This window comes from Pinus tabuliformis, chromosome 7 (assembly GCF_031772625.1).
Source record: "Pinus tabuliformis cultivar Carrire ecotype Pingquan chromosome 7, CPIR1, whole genome shotgun sequence".
In the NCBI taxonomy this organism is placed as follows: Eukaryota; Viridiplantae; Streptophyta; class Pinopsida; order Pinales; family Pinaceae; genus Pinus; species Pinus tabuliformis.
Window position 1 is genome coordinate 1,198,369,981 of NC_142293.1, and position 22,531 is coordinate 1,198,392,511.

The window sequence follows — 22,531 nt, forward strand, 5'->3', positions numbered from 1 at the left end:
CCTTCTGCAACAACTTCTCTAGGTGCAAATTGACTCTCTCAATCCATCTCTCTCTATCATCCTCAATTTCCTTCTCAATAGGAGACAAAGTGACCAGTGCCTCCTTGTCACCTTGTCGGTTTACCTTGAGAAGTTCCAGCTCCATGAGGATTTGCTTGTCACTCAACATCTTATTCTCTTGTTCCAAATATGTGATGACATACTTGGCCCTCTTCAAATTGTCCATCAATGCTTGGACTTGAGCCTCCTTTTCCTGTATGATGATTTCCTTTACTGTTTCTTCATCCTGAGCCTCTAAGTCAATTATTCCCATGCCATGATGAGTATAATGCTACTCCACATCATCATGATCTGTCAACTCAAAGTCTCTTTCCTCCTCATCATCAAGATCTTCCACCTGCATCTTTTCCTTCCCTTTGTGCAGTTGTTGCACTTGTTCCTGTTGTGTTGATGAAGAAGGCAAAGCCCCTACCACATCCTATGGAACAAGCATTTGCCTATGAGTTGATGAAGAAGGAAAGGTACCTTCCACATCCTGTGGAGAAAACACTTGCCTTTCAGCTACAAACACTCTCCTTGTGCCCCTCTGATATGTCATGTAGGTCTTAAGCACCTCAGTAGCTCCAGTCTCTTTGGCCTTCTCATCTGTCCATGTTTGCAAATTTTGAGGTTGTGCACTCCTAGAAAAGGGATGAAGGGAATGATTAAGAGTGATTTAGGAGTGAGGGAATGGGAGATGACCTTGTGAGTTATTTTGGTGGGCTAGAAAATGAAGGGAAGGGTATGAATTATGAAGGTGAGGGAGAGGGGTTTGAGACCTTTTTTGAAATATAACTTGTGGGATGAAGGATGAGGGGGTATAGAATGTTATGGAGTGATGTAGGGAACGGGTTTAGGGTTTTAGTGGTAGGTGGTGGGAAAAATAGAGGGGATTAGGGTTTCTAGAATTTCATTGAGGGAGAAACTATGGTTTCACATTTGTCATGGTAAATTCCTTCAAACACTTCAATTGCAACTTCAATGATGAGGTAGAGGGAGGGCATTTACTTGTTTGAGAGATGAGAGGGTTCTTTGGAAGTTTTTATGAAGTTTGGAGCCTTTCTAGTCTTTGCTGCTCAATGCACAGTGCTAACTATAGATGCACAGTGCCACTTCTCAATGCACAACGCAGTGTAATTTTGCACTGCTGAAACCTCCCTACGCGCAGCGCCCAACTCAGATGTTTAGTGTCACCTCCTGAACACGTAGCGCCACTTCAATCCAACTTTGACTACCTTTCCAATGTTGAAAGTGAGCATGCAATATCTCATTGGAAATATTGTTGAGTCTACTTTCCAGAACATCTTGAATTTTACAATTTGGAGCTCATTTCCCCTGTCAAAAGCTCAGTCTCCCAAGACTGGTCAAAATGTGTAGAATGAGGCTGCTAAAATGCAGAGTGTTGTTTCAGTAAGCCTTTGGAGGTCTTCCTCAACTCCAAATTGAGCTCATGATATCTCATTGGAAATCTCTTTGTGTCTAGTTATTATTTGACTCATCAAACAGGTCATTTGGTCACTGCAGCTAGGATAAAACTTGATTTTCCCAAGGTCACTTCAGAAGTGCATCAACTCTCCTGAGGCAAATGATGTTTTTGGAAATTTCTCCCAAACCATGAGACCTGTGTAAAAAATGAAGGATTCTTTTCTTCTTTGGTCTGTGGTGGACAAAATCCTCTCTCACATTTGTCAAATTCATCTTTTCTTGCTCAAAAACATAATTTTAATGAAACCTATCACGACGTGTGGAACAGGGGATCTGTAGAAATGAAGGGAAATGAAGGGGTTGATGGGCTTCTAATTTCTTGAGAAAATTTTTGGAAGTATAGAGGGATGTTAGGAAGAAGGGGAAAGTGGAATTTCAAGGATTGAGTGGGGGAAAGGGGTCCAAAAGGGAAAAACATAGGCCTGACCTAGAAAAGTGTCAAATTGTAGCAATAGGCTAGGGTTTGTGGGAAAATGATGAATTTGAGGGATATCAGTGATGGGAAGTGTTTAAGAAGGTATGTTAAGGATAGGGGAATATGTATGAGCATCAGGATACAAGTTTTGTTGATGATTTGACCATCCAAGAAAAATTACCTTCAAAACCCTAGGAGAGGGAAAGGAGCCTTACCTAAGCATAACTGAAGCACAAACAAGGTGTAAAATGAGCCATTGGAACTCAAAATAATGATGAAAACTCTTTGAATGATTGTACACTTAGCCAAATGGTGACAGGAACCAATACTTGGAAAACTTTGGAAGGAGTGAAAACAATCCTAAACCTAATACCTAGAGACCAAAGTTTACTTGAAGACTCACTGAAATGACAAAATTTGACTTTGACACCCAAAGAAAACTTTATAAGAGCATATTTGATCACTAGTGGCAGTATGAAAATACTAACTGTAATATAGGTAACATGTTGTCTCCATCGCCTTTGCACAAAATTCTTGTCCTAACCTGGCACCATTGAGCATGCTTCTTGCCATTTCTATCAACATCTTGATCATTCTTTTTGCAACTCCATTTTACTCAGGTGTGTATGGAGTATTCTTCTGTTGTGATATATCACACTTCTTACAGAATTCTTCAAATTCTTTGCTGCAAAATCTCCACCATTATCTATCCTCAACAACTTTATCTTTCTCTCTGTCCGGTTTTCCACCAAAGCCTTAAATTCTCTAAATCTATCAAAGACTTCATATTTCTTCTTAAGGAAATATATCCATGTATTCCTTGAGAAGTCATCTATAAATGATAAATAGTACACAGACTTACCCATTGATGGAACCTTCACAGGTCCAAGCACATCACTTTGCACAAGTTCTAATATATGTTTCGCCCTCTTACCACCAGAGGGGAAACTCACCTGATTCTTCTTCCCATATACACAATTTTCACAGAAATCAAAATCCAGAGAGCTATTACTCATACCTTCTACTATACCTTTACCATGAAGTATTTGAAGGCCCTTTTCTCCAATATGTCCAAGCCTTTGATGCCACAACATGGTCTTCTCTCCAAAGACCACTAGATTTTCTACTCCACTTTCAAGAACCACAGAACTGTTGCACCCATCAACAACAGTGCTACCTTGCAGCTTGTATAGAGTTCCAATTTGAACTCCCCGCATCAATACTAGTGCCCCCCAAACCATGTTGCAGGTATCCTTCTCAAACACTGTTTTTGCACCTGCATCATCTAGCTTGCTTACAGAAATCAGATTTCTGGCTAATGTAGGAATATGCAGAACACCCAAAAGTGTTCTAACCCTTCACCTTGCAACTTCAACTTTACTTTTCTGCGACCAATGATTCTAGCCTTCCAGTCATCACCCAAGAAGACATCACCACCATCATATTTCTCATACTCGTAGAACCACTCTGTATGGGGAGTGAAGTGAAAGGATGCACCTGAGTCAATCAACCATGCCTCATGATCTACATGTGTACTTGAAGAAGCCAAGTGCACATCCCCACCTTCATCTAAGGTAGTTTTCACCTCTGCAAAAGGAGCATCATCAGATCCCTTTCCTTTATCAGGAGCTTTAGATTTACAGTCCCTTTTGTAGTGCCCTTCCTTTCTGCATTTCTAGCACACCACCTTTATAGGTTTTCCTCGAGATTTAGATCTCCCTCTAGATTTAGATCTCCCACTTGATGACTTATTTTTTTTTTGTTCTGGGACCGTCCTCGTACAGACAAAGCATCACCATTCTGGCTCTCCATATTTTTCTGTCTCATCTCCTCCGTCAGCAAGGATGAGACTATTTCATCAAACGACAAGGAAGTGGTATTGCTACCTATTGCAATAACCAGACTATCCCATGAATCTGGTAGAGAACACAAAAAAATGATGCACTTATCTTCATCCGAAATTTTAATATCAACATATAATAACTGAATTACCATAATTTTAAATGCATTAGATGCTCTATCACTGAGTCTCCATCTTTCATACTCAGGTTATATAGGTTTTTCCATAGGAACAATTTATTCACCAGAGACTTAGATTGGTACAAAGTCCCTAACTTGTCCGACAAAGCCTTCGCCGTAGCTTCTGTTGGCTTGTATGGGCCTAAACTAGGTTCGAAAGAGTTATTTAGCCAAGAAAATCCTGCAGCTACCGACCCTTTCAGCAACAACCCACGGGGCGTGAACTGAGGTCTCACCCGAGGTAGTAGGTGAGGGTGTTGGAACCCGGTTTCTGCACCCTAGGGATGTCTTGGTGTGGTCTGGAGGCTTTTCGCACTGGTTTATAGCTTCGCACTGCTCGGTATCCGCACAGATCCAACTTAAGTATATATTTCTTATTAGTGTGCTATTCTATTGGAGGATGTGGTTACAAATTAATAGGGTCTTTAAGCAAACATTTAACTAACCCAACTAATTCGTGCATTAAAATGAACCCAGATTTACATTCATTAAACCATAAGCAGATTAAATTAAATAGAGATTATAAGAGCTTAGAAGAAACACAAAATTTCATAATAACTTATCTTTATTTTCACATTATCCTTAATACATCCAGATCCACCCTGTGCACTCAGCTACAGGGGTCTGCGCACACAGCTGTGGACTTTCCAGGCCTCTGCGCACACAACTGCAGATCCTATACCTACTACCCGAACCCTCGACTCGAACTTACAAACACTTTCAGAATATCTTCTTTAAAAACCCATTACATTCCATCATTTTCCAAAAGAACTGCCTTTCCCTCATAGAGTCACACTCTATTTATACCCTTCCTTGGTCCGCGATCCCTGCGTGGGCCGACTCTATTTATATTTCTTTACATTATTTTCAGGCAGACTACCCTTTGACTCAATCCTACTATAGTTCACGCTCCACATACTTCAGAGTCTTTTACAATAATTTAATACTACTTTTTTGGCTTTCTGCCCCAAAACCATTATGCGGGACCTCCGCTACCTAATAGTCCCCCAACACAATCAATGTGACTCATCTTGAGTCATTCGGTGATGTGGTTAAACACTCTATCTTGACTGCGTGGTTCGTCTCCCTTAGAGTCGCACTCGTTGTCCTGCGACTCCTTCATTGTCTCCTACAATGCTTCGTCCGGCTCCTGCTTCAGTGTTTCTACCACATCTCGCAACTGATGATGCTCATTTTGCTCTGCTCGGTTAACACAGAACACCCCCTCATAGAATTTTAACGCGAGTAGGGGAGCCGCATACAGGACCTCCTGGTACCACCGCAGCCGCTTCCGACCTTCGTATCTTTTGTCCATCCTTTCGTTGTTCTGTGGTAGTGCACCGGCCTGCCCCTGAGTGAGGCATTGACATCCGGACCAATTCTGCTTCGTGTTCCCTCTTTTCTGATACATCCCCTACTGGTGATGCTACAGCCTGTGAGATGCTCATGGTTGTCATCCCCATACTCTGTAGAGAGTCCTACTTCTCCATCGGCTAGATTACTATCCTCGGGCGCATGCCTTGTACAGAGATGATGAACAACTCCATCTATGTTTCTAAAGTGTAGGCCACCTAGTGGATTCCCCTTGGTGATTTATAAGCCATGCGAATTTCAAATGCACTGATTGCTACCTGTTCCAGTTTGTGTAAACTTTTCGTGTAAAACCTGTGGCGGCTCGTTCCATATCTGGCTCATACTGTTTCTCTTAATTGACTGTTGCCCGCTCCCTTTTGCCATAATGCAGAAATCTTGTCATGAATAGTGATATCAACGGTCATCATTCCTTTTATCAACGCGTCCACGTCAGCCTTCTTGCGTGACTACAACCCTTGTGTTTGGTCAAATGTATGCGCACCATAGTACTCACGCATCTATCCCCTAGGCTACTTTATCGTCCCATGCTCTCTTTCAACTAGGTGGAGCGGTGAGACTATCTTTGGAACGGCTAGTCAGGTGGCTGGCCCGCTCGTGTAGAGCTTTAGGTGACTGCCATTCACTCTTCCCAGAAAGGGGTCTCCATTGAGTTTAGCTAGCTGAACCGCACCCCCATCGGTAACCTCTTTGATGACATAGGGTCCCAACCAGTGCATGCAGAGTTTTCCTGGTAATTTTTTGAACTTACTTTCATAAAGCAATACTGGATCGTTCTCCTTGAAGGCACACACCTTGATATGGAAATCGTGCCACGCTTTCTTGCGTTGTTTCTGTACTTGCTGATGGAATATAGCCAAAAACTGTTCGTCCTCCAATTCTTCTAGCTATGTGACCCTCTCCTCCATTGCCCCACGGTCTTCCATACCTGTGATTGCTGCGATCCACAGACTAGGCACAATATATTCCATAAGCATAACAACCTCCTTCACATAGACTAAGCGAAATGGTGTCTGGCCTGTCAACTTCTTGCATGTCATTCGGTAAGCCCATAGCATAATAGGGATGTGCAAGTCCTAGTCATTGTGTGCGCATTACAGACCTTAGTCAACACATTCTCCAAAATTTTGTTGAAGGCCTCGATAGTCCCATTTGCTTGCAGATGGTAGGGCATACTCTGTTGGTGATATATCTAAAATTCCTCCGTGAATGCATTGATTGTTTCATTTAAAAAATGTGTTCCCCTATCACTCATGAGAATTTTGGGGCAGCCAAACCTAGTCAAGACATTCTCTAACAAAAATTTTTCTACTGTCACAGTTGTGCAATCCTTAACTGACTGCGCCTCTGCCCATCAGGTCAAATATTCGGTCACAATGATGATATAACACACACCCGTCTTTCTTGGCGGTTCAATAGGCTCGATGAATTCGATCACCCATTTCTCAAATGGTTGTAGTGTTATCTGTGGCTGAAGTGGCATTTCATCCCTTCACGATGGTTTGCCCGTCCATTGACATACATTGCAGGCGCAACAGTATGCTTTCGAATCTTGATGTAGAGTGGGCCACCATAACCCGGCGCGAAGAATCTTCTAGGTTGTGGTGCAGCCCACATAATGTCCACCAGCAACCCCTTCATGTGCTTCAGCCAGGATCTGTTCGTGCTTGAATTCTGGTACATATCGACACAATATTTCGTCATTGCCCATCTTGTAGAGGTGGTCTGAAATTACAGTAAAATATACTGCGTGTATCACTAACTCCTTTTTCTAGACAAAATACCCCTGTGGTGTAGTGCATGTAGTTAAAAAGTGGATAACATCTTCAAAGTGGCCATCTACAATGCGCACGGCATATAATTTGGCGTCCAAGAGTCCCTCCTCTAGATTTTTTGGTTCGTCACTAGTCTCAATTCGGGACAGGTAATCTGGACCTGCATTCAGACGTCCCGCCTTTACAACAACCTCAAAGTCATATTCTTGAAACAACAGCAACCATAAACAGATGCGCCCCCCCAACACAGGCTTATTCACTAGGTATTTGAGCACAGAGTGATCTATATACATCTTAAAATGTCCTCTGAGAAGATAGTGACGGAACTTTTGGAGCGCGTATACCATCGCCAATCCCTCTCGCTCAGTAGTAGAGTAATTCTTTTCTGCTTTGGACAACCTGCGACTTGCGAACGCAATCGGGTGATCAATTCCTTCCACGCCTTCTTGAGTGAGTACCGCACCCAACGTGATACACGACACATCGACATGGACATGAAATTCAACATCCCACTTTGGGAAGACCAAGATAGGGGCAGATGCGATCTTTTCCTTAAGCGTTTCCAGGTTTTTGTTACATTCCTCGTTCTAGCAATACGTAGCATCCTTCTTTAGTAACTATTCCATTGGAGCCATGATCCGGGTGTAGTTTTTTTATAAACTTCCAGTAGTAGTCCGTATGTCCAAATGTAGCGTGTGGCTGCTTTACACTTCACGACACTTGCAGATTTAGTATGACAACAATATTTTCCAGATCCACCATCAGTCCTTACTTACAAACCACATGGCCTAGCAAGTTCTCGAAAGGGACGAGGAAAGTACACTTCGTTAGGTCAAGTGCAATCTGGTGCTGGAGGCAGATATCCAGCATCAATCGTAAGCTCATGACATGTTTCTTAACTAAGCCAAATATGGTCCAGTCATCCAAGTAGACTTCTAAGAACTTGTGGATAAATTCTTTGAACGAAGCTACCACAATGCGGGAAAATATCGACGGTGCAATCTTCAACCCAAAGGGAATTACTATATACGAAAAACAACCCCATTCAGTAGCAAATTTTGTCTTGCTTCGATCCTCTAGCGCGATCTTGATCTGGTGGTACCTGAAGAATTCGTTCGTGAAGGAGTATGATTCCTGCCCACCCACATTTTCTAGTACCTCATCTATAAAGGGTGTTGGAAATGGATCGTTAACACAAGCATCATTGAGCTTCCATAGATCTACGTAGATGCAGATCTCACCCTTCTGTTTCTTCTCCTGCAGGACCATAAGACTTACCCAATTAGACTCGTCAACTGGTTCAATAATTCCTACTACCAACATCTTGTCCAATTCTTCATGGACCTTTGCTTTGTATTTTGGATTCAACCGGTAGGGTCACTATTTCACTGGCTTGGCATCTAGCTTCAGAGTTATTTTCATCATTCCTAAGTCTCCTAGAATCCCTTTCAGCTCCGTAATTTTTGTAGGGAATAAATCTCGGTATTCACGAAGCAAATCGACGACCTTTTCCACCATGGTGACATCCCAATAGTCCCCAAGCGTAGCATACTTCGGCTCTTCCTCTGTTTCGATATTTACTTGATTTTTTTTTAATGGAACCGTGATGTCTGGATCTTCTATCTCGGGGCCACACACCTCATGACTCCCTTCGGATTCTAGTATATTGATGTTACGCGGGTCATCCTCATCATCTTCTACTTGTACATTATAGCATGATAAGGCCTAGCTCAACTTTCGCGACCAGTCTGATGGGATGACTTATTTTGGTTCCAGAAGTTTTCTAAAGATGGTGGTGTTTACTAACTGTAATGCATCATCCACAGTATCCATCCATTGATCTTCAAAGAGAAATGTGGACAGAAACCCTTTGAGTAGGATATCCCACTCGCCGGTGCTATGTTGGAGCTCTGTTTCCGTATACCAGTTCCTTGGAATGACATCTAGGGTATCATAAAATAAATGCACCCATTCTAGTTGAGGCTCTGCACCATAAGCTTTGGTCCATTTGCTCAGTTGTATGTGCAGATTCTCTCATCCATCATATTTCTCTGTTATTCATAGCACTGGCTTCCCAAATCTTATCTGCATCATGTGCCTATAGCTTCACCAATCTTCAAAGGTTCGTTCATAGGTACCCCACCATCGCGCCAATGTCGCGTGCAATGCCCATTTTAGCACATCAAACCGTTGGTACTCTGGTACCGTGATTTCAAATTTACCCATGAATTCATCCACATCTGTCAGCCCATCACACATTGGTAGTTTGCGATTCTAAGCTTTAACACAATATAGGGATTTCGTCGTCATATTACAGTGTAGCGTGGTTACCTCATTCACCTTGTTTTGCCATCACTTGTCCTCTTCATCTGAATCGCTAGTGCATGAGCTAGCGTAATCCCTCGAGGGTCTCCTCTCCTCCTCACCTATGTACAACAATCTTGTAGATACAATCCAATGCATCATCCGTTTCGTCGTTGCGCACAGGTTTTGTGTAGCGTGGTCTCTCTGTGGGATCTAGCAGTATGACTACACAGCATGATTTCTTCTCAAATATCATCTTCCTCTATTTGAGGTCAATAACCCCATTCATGTCTGTGGCCCAGTCTATCCATAGCAACGCAGGGTACGATCTACTTTCGTCCATGATTTCAATAACTTCGAAATCCGTCTTGGTACTTGCACCATAAATATCTATTGCAATTCCTTGCAGCCTTCCCATGGGTAAGATCTTCTGTTGATTGGCCATCCACAATTGGGTAGGAGATCTTTGTAGTGTAGGCTTACCCATGCACTCCCAAGTTTGTTTAGGTAGTACGTTTGCATCCAAATCTAGGTCCAGAATGACTTGGTCCATTTCGTACTCACCAATCTGCGTTGTTACCCTCATCTCCTGAACCATCTGCGATGTGTGTCTTCCCAACTTCCAAACTGCGCGAGGTTCACCCCATCCTGCGCATCTATTGATCACTTCCTGTAACCCTTTAACTTTCGTGTTACCGCGAAGCAGTTTTATGCATGTCTCTAAGAAGGTAGTCACCATCGAGGGATCATTAGCTAGCTCAGGTCGATCCCTACTACCTTGGGTAGAGACGCCCGTGAAGCTTTCCCTAGCTTCCATATTGTTCTCCTCATTAACCATTCATGTGGCTACACCACTCTGCACTACCATGTTTACCGTGGGTTTGTTGTCGCATGGTTCAGATCTCATCATCTGCACATTTTACATTTTTGTAGGAGGCACTACCTTTTTTTTGCGAATCTGTGCTATCAGCATGGGCCAATCTAGCAACTCATGATTGAATTGCTCACAATAATTACATGATACTTGGGTTGGATTGGTACAATCCTGGGTGTAATGTGCTGGTCCGCCATAGTTGTAACAGCATAGCTACATACGACCCCTTCTTGGTCCCATTCCACCCCGTCCTCGACTGCATCCCAAGAACCCACCGTGTACAAACGCCGTGGCTAGATCCCAACCTCGCACCTCAGTCTGCATTTTGTAGGTAGGTGCCTGGTCCATCAACATTCAATAGTTATGACAATCTCTTTCTTCGTGACCCACTGATCTACAAAAGTTGCAAAAGAGATGTTGGGGGCTCTGGTTGTATTTTGGCAATAGATGATAGTTATCAGTGTTGTGCTTCCCTCCTACCTAATAGATTACGCACCAGAGTGGGGCAATCGTGCTCAACCTTGCATGTACCTCTGGTCGCAATGGTGTCAGTCCCCCCGTTACACAAAATTCACCAAGATCGGATACTGATCTTTATCATGTCCCTCGCTCCTGCACTTTATACAACATACTTCCTCCCATACTTCTGGATGTAGTGTCTATTCTTGTTTTAACTTCTGTATTTCGAAACACAAATTTTGGACCCGTGCTTGGATTTGTTGAACTCCCAACCCTGGTTCCTATATTGAGGTTTTGTGCAACCTCATTGCTGCCTCCAGCACTTCTGCTTGGGTTAAGATCTTCTGTTGTGACAAGGCCGACTTCTGATATGGCGTTAGTGATGCAATGAACCAAGCGTGGTGCTATACATCCATCAGTGTCATGTTGGCCTCGTGAATGGTACTTTTCAACCTTTGATCTAGATCCCACGATGTCTCCCCAGGCATCATTGTGATCTCTTTGAATCCAACAACCGACTATTCTTCTAACATAGCTTGGCTAAACTCTTTTGTTAATTCAGTATGGATGTCCGCTATCTCCACCGTAGGGTTGATGCTTGAATACTTCATGTACCATGTTAGCTCTCGATCTTGCAGTGCGTTGACTAAGATGGATTTTTTGATATTATCATCTGCGACCTGCTACACATTCCATACTGACGTTAGTACAAACCAAAATTGTTCTGGGTCTTTGCCTCCTGCTCCTTTGAACATTGGGAACTGAATCACATTCACCATAGTTACCCTTTTTCTACTACCATCCCTGATCCTTTTGATTTTTCAACATTCTTTTCTATGGAGTCCCTGTGTTTCACACCAGAGACCCCTTATGCAGATCCCGGTCCTGACAATAGAACCATTTGTTGGCTTAAATGGGCCTGACCCAAGTTCAGAAGAGTTATTTAGCCAAACAAATCCCATAGCTACCGGCCCTTTTGGCAATAGCCCGCTGAGCACAGACTGAGGTCTGACCCGAGGTAGTAGGGGAGGGTGCTGGAACAAGGTTTCAGCACCCTAGGGATGTCTTGGTGTGGTTTGGAGGCTTCACACACTGGTTTACAGCTCCGCGCTGCTCGGTATCTGCACAGATCCAGCTTAAGTATATCTTTCTTATTAGTGTGCTATTCTATTGGAGGATGTGGTTACAAATTAACAAGGTCTTTAAGCAAAAATTTAACCAACCCAACTGATTCGTGCATTAAAATGAACCCAGATTTACATTCATTAAACCATAAGCAGATTAAATTAAATAGAGATTATAATAGCTCAGAAGAAATGCAGAATTTCATAAGAACTTATCTTTATTTTCACTCTATCCTTAATACATCTAGATCCGCCCTGGGTGCTCAGCTGCAGGGGTCCACACACACCATTGCGGACTTTCCAGGCCTCTGCGCACACAGTTGCAGAGTCTCTACCTACTACCCCAACCCTCAACTCGGACTCATAGACACTTTCAGACTATCTTCTTTAAAAACCCATTACATTCCATCATTTTCCAAAAGAACTGCCTTTCCCTCATATAATCGCACTCTATTTATACCCGTCCTTGGCCCGTGATCCTTACGTAGGCTGACTGTATTTGTATTTCTTTACATTATTTTTGGGCAAACTACCCTTTGACTCAATCCTACTATAATTCACGCTTTTCATACTTGGGAGTCTCTTACAATAATTTAATCCTACTTTTTGGGCTTTCTGTCCCAAAACCGTTACGCAGGACCTCCGCTACACAACAAATTCCCCTAATACATTCAGCAATACTGAATTTGAGACACACAATTGTATTGTGCTCTTTGTCTTTCAATCCAACTTCTTCCATACTTCATCGGACACTCTCGTTGGTTTATTACCTAGATCTACCGTGATCCATTGATCTTTATCCGCTAACAGATCCTCCATCTTGAGTTTCCACAACTCAAAACTCTGACCATTAAATTTCTCAATCTCTATCTTTCCACTTCCCACCATCTTCTTTCAGCACTAGAATCAATCTCACAGATCTCTCACTGAACAGGGTCTACCACAGGCCCGAGCAAAAGCCCTCAGCAACAAAGGCGTCCCCTTGAAGCCAAAACAGCTCTGATTCCAAATGTAGGTTTTAACCCCATACAGAAATTACCTACATACGAATTCTAAAACATAGAAAATAAACAATGCAAGCGAATAATACATAAAACACATAAACACAGAGATTTTCCCTTGGATCCCAAAATCGGGACTACCAGCTTGATTTTTCATTATATTCCTTTCAATGTTACAATACATATTTATACATGCCAAAGCATCCAATACCATGGACTAAAAACCATTGTGTCCAAAACCATGGACCGAAAACCATCGCATCCAAAACCATGTGCGAAAATCATGCACAAAACCATAAGTAGGTCTGCCCAATCTAACATAAGGTCTAGAAAACAAAATTTTCCAGGGCGTTGCCCCAGACACCATAGAGGGGCTTGCTTACACCCTTCAAAGCCCATGTGACCCCCCCACTATGCAATCGGTGCAACGAAGGTGGGGCTCTGCCCCCCCTCTAACCCCCCGGTTAAATACATGGGCTAGTCGTGGAAAGAATATAACACAACCCAAAAAGTCCCATCCTTCTTTGGCATAATGATGATAGGTGATCCACATGGTCTTGTACTCAGTCGAATGATGCCTTGTTCTAGTAGCTACCACAACTATTTCTTCACCTCATTTTCTTCTATAAAAAACTACCTATACAACCCAATATTTGGCAATAGGGAGTCTGTAAATAGATGGATCTCGTGCTCCACTTCTCACTTAGGGGGTAACCATTTAAACTCTCGGAACACATCCTTGTATGCTTGTAAAAACTCCTCCAGTTAATGTTTTTTTTTCTTAGTACACCCCTCTAGGGATGCCTTGCCTCTTATTCACTCCTCTACAAACTTATTTTCTCTTAAAAGTAATAAAACATACTTCCTTCTGGAACTAATCAATATATTGGATTGGTTGGTACTGACTACTGAAATTTTTGACTTGCCTTTGTGTGCATTGATGATGAATGGTTTTCCGTCCTTAATGAGTTTGTACTAGTTAGCTCTCCTCATGAATATTGCATCACGCATGTACATGTATGGAATCCCAAGCATGACCCCACATACATCAAAGGGAACCATATCCAAATATACTTCATCAATAAAATCAACACTTGTAGAAAATCTAATTTTACACTATTTTGTTACCTTTAGCTCTACATCCATATGTACCCATTCACGTGGATATGGGTTTGGCTGATCACAAACTTCTAGCCCCAACTCCTTGACTAGATCTGCTATGATGAGATTTTCCCGTGATATTGAGTCAAACAGAGCATCAATCTTCATCTTCTTGAACTGTATCTTTACATCAAAGAGTTTGGTCAAATTTTATTTCTCTTCCTGTTGCTAAAGTCTACTTAGATTCACATCCTTCTGCACCAATGTACAAATGATCTTCTCATCCACGTTTGAGCATATTTCAACTTTGTTCCTTGAATCAATGGCCATGAAATTCTTCTTCTTATTATATTTCTTCTTGTTCTTCAGTTTTAGCTCTTGTTATACAACAAAATGACATGCTCATCAACTCAGAGGTGAAAGACAGCATGACTAAAGTAAATACCACAATTGCAAGCCTTGACTCCACACTAACGATGGTTGCACACTGAAAACCTGCTTTATAAAGCTTGTTACCAAGCCTAAGGGTGCGTTAATGACCTTACTAACTCAAGTTGTTAGACCAAGGGAAACCTTAGTGAAACTAAGGGGAGTTCCAAGGGTTAAACCAACGAATTGACTCAGAAATATCTAGATATTTGTCCCTAAATTTTCTCAAGAAAAGGAAGGAAACATCCAAAAATCGAGATATTTGGAGGAATTCCAATCTGAAAAAGAAGAAATGGGAAAGATCTGAAAATCGGGGCAAGTTCATTGCTTTTTCCCTAGTGAACTCTATGAGGATCTTGGGAACCCTAACTCGATTGCTACATAAGCAGTGAGAGGGCCATTTTGAAAGGGGTCAGAGCATTTGAAAGGATAGCCTACTAAGCTATTGAGCATTGACTCATATCTGAATAAGTGAGCTAGAAGAGATAGAGAAAGAGAAGTGGAAGGGGCAAAGGAAGACTAATACAATAGATGGTTGTAATCACTCTTCCATTATTAATACAGAACTACAGTTGTGCTCCCTACTCCATGGTGTCGATAACCTTGTTCATTAAGTTGTTCATTCGATACTTGTTCAGATGAGTAGTTCAGTTGTATGCAAATAGATGTTCAATGTGCATTCTTATATTAGTTTTCAAGATTGTATGTTGTGATTGTGTTTGCCTTTCCTTTGTGCAGGAATTGATTTGGAGCTGGCTTTGAAGGAGTTCTTCTTGGCTGCATTGAGATCTCCAAACAAATCTAGAAGGAGACTTGAGTTAATCCTCTTTCCATACTTTGTTAATTGATATTTGATAGATGAACATGTGTATAACTTGGTAGCTCCTGTAGATAATATTACAGTCTGTTGAAGGTCCCGGGAAGGCCTTTGAGGGTAGTTTGCATTCTCCATACACCGTGCATTTTACCCCATAGTAGAATTGGTGACTCCAATAGGGACTATACATCTAGTTCTCGGTTTACCCAGACTCTTCTCGGTTCTCTCTTCCTTCTAAGAGCTCCCTACTCTTCTGCAATCCTTTTCTGATCCACCAAATATCTTGCTGCATCCTACTAGTATACATTCATCTTAGAAACTGATCTTGAAAGCCCTCTGTTTGACTGATTTCCCACACTAACGCAGGTTACTAGGCTACACAGAGCTTTATAAAGCACTGTGCCTGTGTCCAGGGAGCATTAGTGGGCCTACTAACTCTCTATAGCCACTATTACAGAGTGTTAGTCTCCCATTACCTTGATTTCCAGTAGTGTCTGTGGACCAAAAGGGATGGAAAATCTTCTCATGGGCTGAAATAAGATCTGTAATTGTACTATGTCTGCCAAATTGGTATCCTAGAAATTTATTTTTAGGAAAAGGTTTTGGTTTTTCTCTCTTAAAAACATTTTTTTTGAAAGAAAGACTGACAATTTGTACTCATCCTTTTGTTTAACTAGTTGCAAGTTGCTACATTTTGGTTTTTAGTAGTTGCTAGGAAATATGGGAAAAGAATCTTTTGGTTATGCATGTGTTGAAAGACTATAGATGCACAGACAAAACTATGAATATATGAACGATATGAATATGTGGAATACAACTTGTTTGCATTAAATTAAAAAAAAAAAATCAGAGCATTGCTTCTGCATGATTTATTGAGTCAAGAGTCTCACCATATTTCATACGTCAACACCCCTACTGAGGAAAATAATCAAGTACACATAAAATTTACATTAAAATCAATCAATTACTCTTTTGAGCAAACCAACATTAGCTAGGCTAGGATCTTGGGATAAGCATGTGAGTGAACTACCCAAGGTCGAAAACCAAAACTAGTGTCATTAATGAGCAAAAAATTCCTTCTGCACTCATATTACTGGGACCACTCCACTAAAAATGGAGCGAAATACGAGACAACATCAGACTGTAATTAAAGGTAGCTCACCTTCTCTTACAAATCCTTTGGGCATTCTATGTATTGGGGGTCCCTTCGGGGATTTCGGAACTAAGTCGGGGACTCAGGTATCCTGCCCACACAACATGCTGTCTATGACTATGTCCCCCCTAGTAATGTCTATGATTTGAGGTATCTCTAGTGGCCAAACTTATAGGGACTTACACAAGGTGACTGGGACGGGCTGTCCTAGTACCTAACATGGACGGATCTACTCTATCTTCAGTTTTTGGGAAGGTGCTCGTCTTCACGAGAGTACTTGGCCCCTCAATCTGAGGTTCGGGCGAAGCTCTAGAGTAACCATAACCATACATCTGGCCATCCTTCTCTGTTATTCATTAAGATACTAGATTTCATCTCCAGTGATCGGTGCTTATCAGACAAGGCAATTTCCCTCTGTTTGTTGATTGATCCATTTAGTGTATTATATATATATATATATTTAGGTACCTGAGTGCTATCATTTTGAGACTTTAAAGAATATCACGATAACATTCATTAATTAAAATTAACGATCACCGTGGTTACATCCGGCCCTCGTCATCACTCCAGGTGATTGTTAGGACTTTCTCCACTCATCGTGGAAGATCCGTCGAGTTCCACTGAACCAAATTCCTCATCTTTGAGGGATCAATCTCCTAGATCTCACACGGGATCTGTTTGGACAACCGACGATTCAAGTTTGCCAGAGGATTTCTTTACCGAGGGATTTCTTCCCCCCTTTAACCCTCTGCTCACGAATTTGTTGGAACCTGTCTTGGCTCCCGTGGTACCTGTACTTCCTGCTTCGGTAGTTGGAACATTTCCATCTATCCAGTCGACGACTAATGGGTTGTGGAACTTTAGGGACACTTTTGGTCCTTCACCACTTCCCTAGTCGATAGTCATCACAACACCGGTAATGTGGAATCCCGTTGTCCTGTTTGTCCCAAGTACAATGACTCACATGACACCCTCTATGAGTGGAAACCAGTAGATGCCAAGTTCCACCCATATGGTGCCTAACTGCATACCTTCGACAAGTGCCACATATAGTGCTCTCTATAACATTCAATGCAGCACTATGGGTGCAGTTCCCATTTACCAACAACATGGTTGGCTACTAATGTATAGTTCAAACCCCCATATTCATATACCTGGGGTTTTCCCAATATTCACATGCTGGTAGGGAACGTAACAGTTCCCCCTCAATTCTCAAGCATGCATGGTCAGTGGCTAATTGACATGAGTGTTCCCTCTATCAATCAAGGCCAAATGGTTAGTTCTGTGTCAGGCGGGAATCCACAAGGGGTTCCCAACTAGTCCATGGGGGCACCCTACTCACATACTCAAATGAGTCAAGGGGGCACCGCTTATATTGGGGGAATTTTCATACCCCATTATCAAAATCCTCATGGAAATCCACTCTACAACACCATACCTCAAAGAAACTGCTACACCACGTAACCCATGTATAATATGGGGAATCAAATGATGGGAGGAGCGTAAAGCTCCTCAAGTCATCTGTTATCACCATGGTCCGAGTCAGGGGCACCTAACTCTCTGCCTTTCTTGGCAACATTGGATATACCTGACTTATACAAGTTGAAAAATGACCCCATCTATCACAAATTACAATGGCTGCCAATCCCGCATAAAATACCAACGGACATCCCAAAGTTCGATGGAAAACAAGGGGAGGATCCGGGCACCCATATCACCACTTATCATCTCTTATGTGTTTCAAACTCTATGGTGGATGATAGTGTCCTGTTACATCTTTCTCCCCACACCCTCACTGGAAACACAGCGAAATGGTATGTTGAGTTACCACGTGCATCAATAAACACCTTTGATGCTTTAGCGATGGAATTCCTAAAGCACTTCTAGCTACCCATCCGCTATGAGAATAGGACAGAGCTCCTCACTTCATTTCGTCAGGATATCGCCACCCACATCTCCGATTGTATACATGAATGTAGACATAGTCAGAGGTTAGTCAAAGCTCCCCTCCCAGACTTTCTCTTAACGGACTGGTTCTGCAGGTCCTTACTTCCTCAAATCACTAGAGATGTCGCTCTAAGTGGTACGGTCACAGAAGACCAATCCATACGTCGTGCCCAACATTTAGATTTGATATATTCACAGTCTAGAACTCTTTATGACATAATCCCCAATGCCCCTAGCAACCCTAATGCTTCCACTACTACCAAATCGATTGCTCTTCGTACCATTGAGATAAAATCCATGCAGTTTACACAAAATCTTGGTGGTAAGAAAAAGAAGAATAAGAAAAAGGCGTTCCTTCTGAGGAGCAAACAACAAAGCAGCCAAACCCAAAATAGAAGGCCACTGCGCCTACTGACGGTGGAAAAGATAAACTCGCCACATTTCCTTGCAAAATCGGTGCTGAAGACCATATAACCTATCACTGTCCAAATCTTCAGGAATGCATAGAATACATTTCTAGAAAGGATACTGGCCAGACCCCCGCTGTCCTAAAAAATCCTTTCTCCGCTCAGCAGTAGCAAAACCTTATTGCAAACCAACTGTAACCCTCGCAAGGGGGCAACGATGGTTCGCAACGTCCTTCAGCTGGTGAAGGATCTTCTACCATTTTCACATTTGAAATGGTAGATCTACAAACAAGAGCCAAATCTTATGGAGCTCGTGTCGCTCATGCAGTGGAACCTTCCTCAAGTCCAAACCCACCGCCGCCCAACAATTTGCATATCAAAAGGCTGGTTGCAGACCTTGTAATTCGACCCCCAAAAGGGGCACTTCAATGCACAATGCACAATACATCTGCACGTGCCGCCCAAAACTACAACATTGTAGAAGATTTGGTGCAAGCACCATCAGCTATGTCGGTGCTCGAAGTATTACAAACATGCCCAACACAATGGAAAGCTTTGCTTTCGACTATTGGTGGTATTGACCCAGAGGATTCCATGCTTGCTATTTTCGACATGGACAAGTGTAAACCTCCCATTTCTCACCAGCTTGCATTCCAGGTGCATATAACTTTGAAAGGTAAAGGTATACACAGAACTGTCATCGACGAAGGTGCTTCTACCTGCATCATGTCAGCTTCATATTGGCTCGCCCTAGGTTCTCCAACCCTAACCCCACCGTCGAACTCCCTGAAAGCTTTCGACGGCCACAATTTCATCCCAAAAGGATACCTAGCCAGCTATCCCATCACTTTGTATGGGAAAACGGTAACGGTGGACATAGATGTCGTAGAAAAAAAACTCAACTATAATCTCTTGCTAGGTTGCAATTGGAAATATGCCTTGATGACCATCGTATCTACTGTCTTTCACATCATCCAATTCCCATTGGATGCAAAGGTAGTTACAGTAGATTAGTTGTCTTTCTGCACCCCTGATTATTCGCCATTACCAAGCAGCTCCATACCCCTAGTAGGTGGTGTGCCTGACTCTCACGTTAGTATCGGTACCAGTCTATTGAAGGCTTCTTCCCTCATGGGTTGTTTCCCTCTTTAGCCGCCAAAGGTTCCGCAGTCAGTCAACATGCTTTCATCTATTCCTCATGAACAGACCTAATGAACAGACCAATCCATGGATCCTACCGGCTCCTTCAGACCTTCACACATACGGAGATCGAATGCCGCTATCACCAGCTAAATTGGCCTACCAAGCCATTCAATCTGCATCTGCATCTCCAGTCACGTTGGTTACAGCCAATGGTACCATTTCACTTCCCATAAATGTTCCTCCTTTCGATCCACTCAATCGAGTCCTACCTATGGACAAAGCTATTAGAGAGATCACGAGTTTAGGAGAGAGACCTTGGGAGGACTTGCACCATCATGTTTCGATACCAGATTCGGACATGATGCCTCTTCAAATCCTGCCACATGACGCACATGAAATCGTTTCCTCACTGTATATGATCCTCCAACCTTTGGAGGCGGAAGGAAACATGGGCAATATTTCAAAAACATTGCTCATCGATATTTCTATCATGACAGGCATCATGGAAAACATACAGGTTGGAGCCAATCGCAATCCTGAGGAAATTGTGAGCTTCACCTACCCTTTTAAGGACTTCCGTGATGTTTTTCCTTGGTCTTATGAGGAAATGCATGGCATAGACCCTTCTTTTGTCAAGCATGAGATCAAGGAAGATCAAGCATTATTTTTCTAGTATTTTTCTTGCTCATTAATCCAAAAAATCCTCGAGTCTCATTCTTCAGGCTCGTTAAACTACTATGAAGAAGATTGAGTGTTCTTTTTATGGTATTTTTCTTGCTCGTTAATCCGAAAAACCTTGAGTCTCCTTCTTTGGGCTCGTTAAACTCCTATAAAGAAGAATAGAGAACTTTTTGAGATATTTTATTACTCTTTAAAAAATAGAAACATCTCCGATTTTTCATCGTTGCGCTTGTTAAATCCCTACAACGATGCTCTGAGCAACTCTTTTTTGATCTTTTTCCAGCTCATTAAGCTAAAAGAGACCAAGGGAGCACTTTTTTAGGTGCTTTTTTCTTACTCTTTAAATGGAAAAAATCCCGAGCTTAGTCTTTCTGCTCATTAAACTTGATAAAGATGACCCGAGCATTCTTTTAGGTACTTTTCTCACTCGCTAAACTGAAAAATCCTGAGTTTTTGTTACTGGGCTCGTTAAAAATATACGGAAGTAGTAAGAGCACTTTCTTTTTTGGGACCATTTCTTTCTCTTAAATCAAAAAATCCCCGAGTCTTTTTCCTCCTTCAAGCTCGTTAAAACTATGAAGAAGGAATGAGCAGTTCTTTTCCCTCTTTTTCTCGCTCACTAAACTAAAAATTATACCTTGAGTTTTCTTCATTTGACTCAATAAATTTTTTTGATGAAGGTATTGAGTTTGTCGTCGCGTGACTCATTAAAAATTCATGACGAAAAATGAGCTTAGTCCGTCACCTCATACTCGTAACAAAATGAGGTCGAAATCTATTGAAAATAGGTTTCTCTTTATCTGGGTTCAATAGATTAACTAACGGAAAAGTAACTGATCCGGGTATACTATTAACCTTTTGTCGCACCCAGTTAACAACTATGACAAAGGGACCACCATGGAGTTGAACTTTACGATCTTTTCAGACTCTCTAAATATGAAAATACCACTGAGTTGTCTAGTCTGGACTCTTTAAATTACACAGAAAAGATATAGAGTCATTCTTTTTACGATACTTTTCAGACTCTTAAAACATGAAAAAATCGACGAGTTTGCCTATATGGACTCATTAAAATAATCAGATAGGGCAAATAGTCATTCTTTTTGCGATCCTTTTCAGAATCTTTAAACATGAAAAGATCGATGAGTTTACCCGTCTAGACTCATTAAATTAATCAGACGGGGAAAGTGGACAATACAACTGTATTCCATATTAGAAAGCGTGGTTTGGTAGCAGTCGTTCCCTTGAACATGGCACTCCCTCAGATAAACCTTCCTTTTGATGGCCTCTCAATATGAACCCTACCATCCTATGAGTTTTAGCCTATATACCCTGATGTAATTACATCTCTGTATCCTAACACTTTGTAGTGTTCATGAGTCTAGTGTTGCCTAGTTAAAACCAGTGTCGTGCCTTATATTGTTCAAGGGTTACCCATTTGTTTCCTCCAGCAATCGATCAAAAATATCCTTTCATCATGCCCTCCATTGTGTAGACCCAAATTCTCAAAAGATTCCTCAAAAAACAAAATCATTCTTGTCCTGTTTCGTGTAGATTGATGTGGGACACATCATTGCCTACCTTTCGACGGGTTTCTTCCTATCGACTTCAACACTCTATCTAGGAAGATAACCCAGAAACACATTTAGTACCTTGGTAATTGTAGACATTAGTGGTAGGTTACCTCATGTTTGATCAGGGGTTCTCATTATTGGCTCCTGGTTAAGCGATTCTATCGGTGTTTGACGACAAAGGCATCTTTCACACTTGCTAGTTTGTACTGTGCATCTTGGAGACCATCACAATTATTGGTGGCCTTCCTCGTGTCTGTTAACGGTCTCCATTATTGACTGGTAATAAGATGATTTCATGCATGTTCGATGTCAACACATATTTTCACATGTATCGATCTATGTTGTTCGATGAAGAGGAAATCAAGACCTAGGCTAAAGGCTTGCATCATTCAACCTTGTTTCCTCTCCCAAGC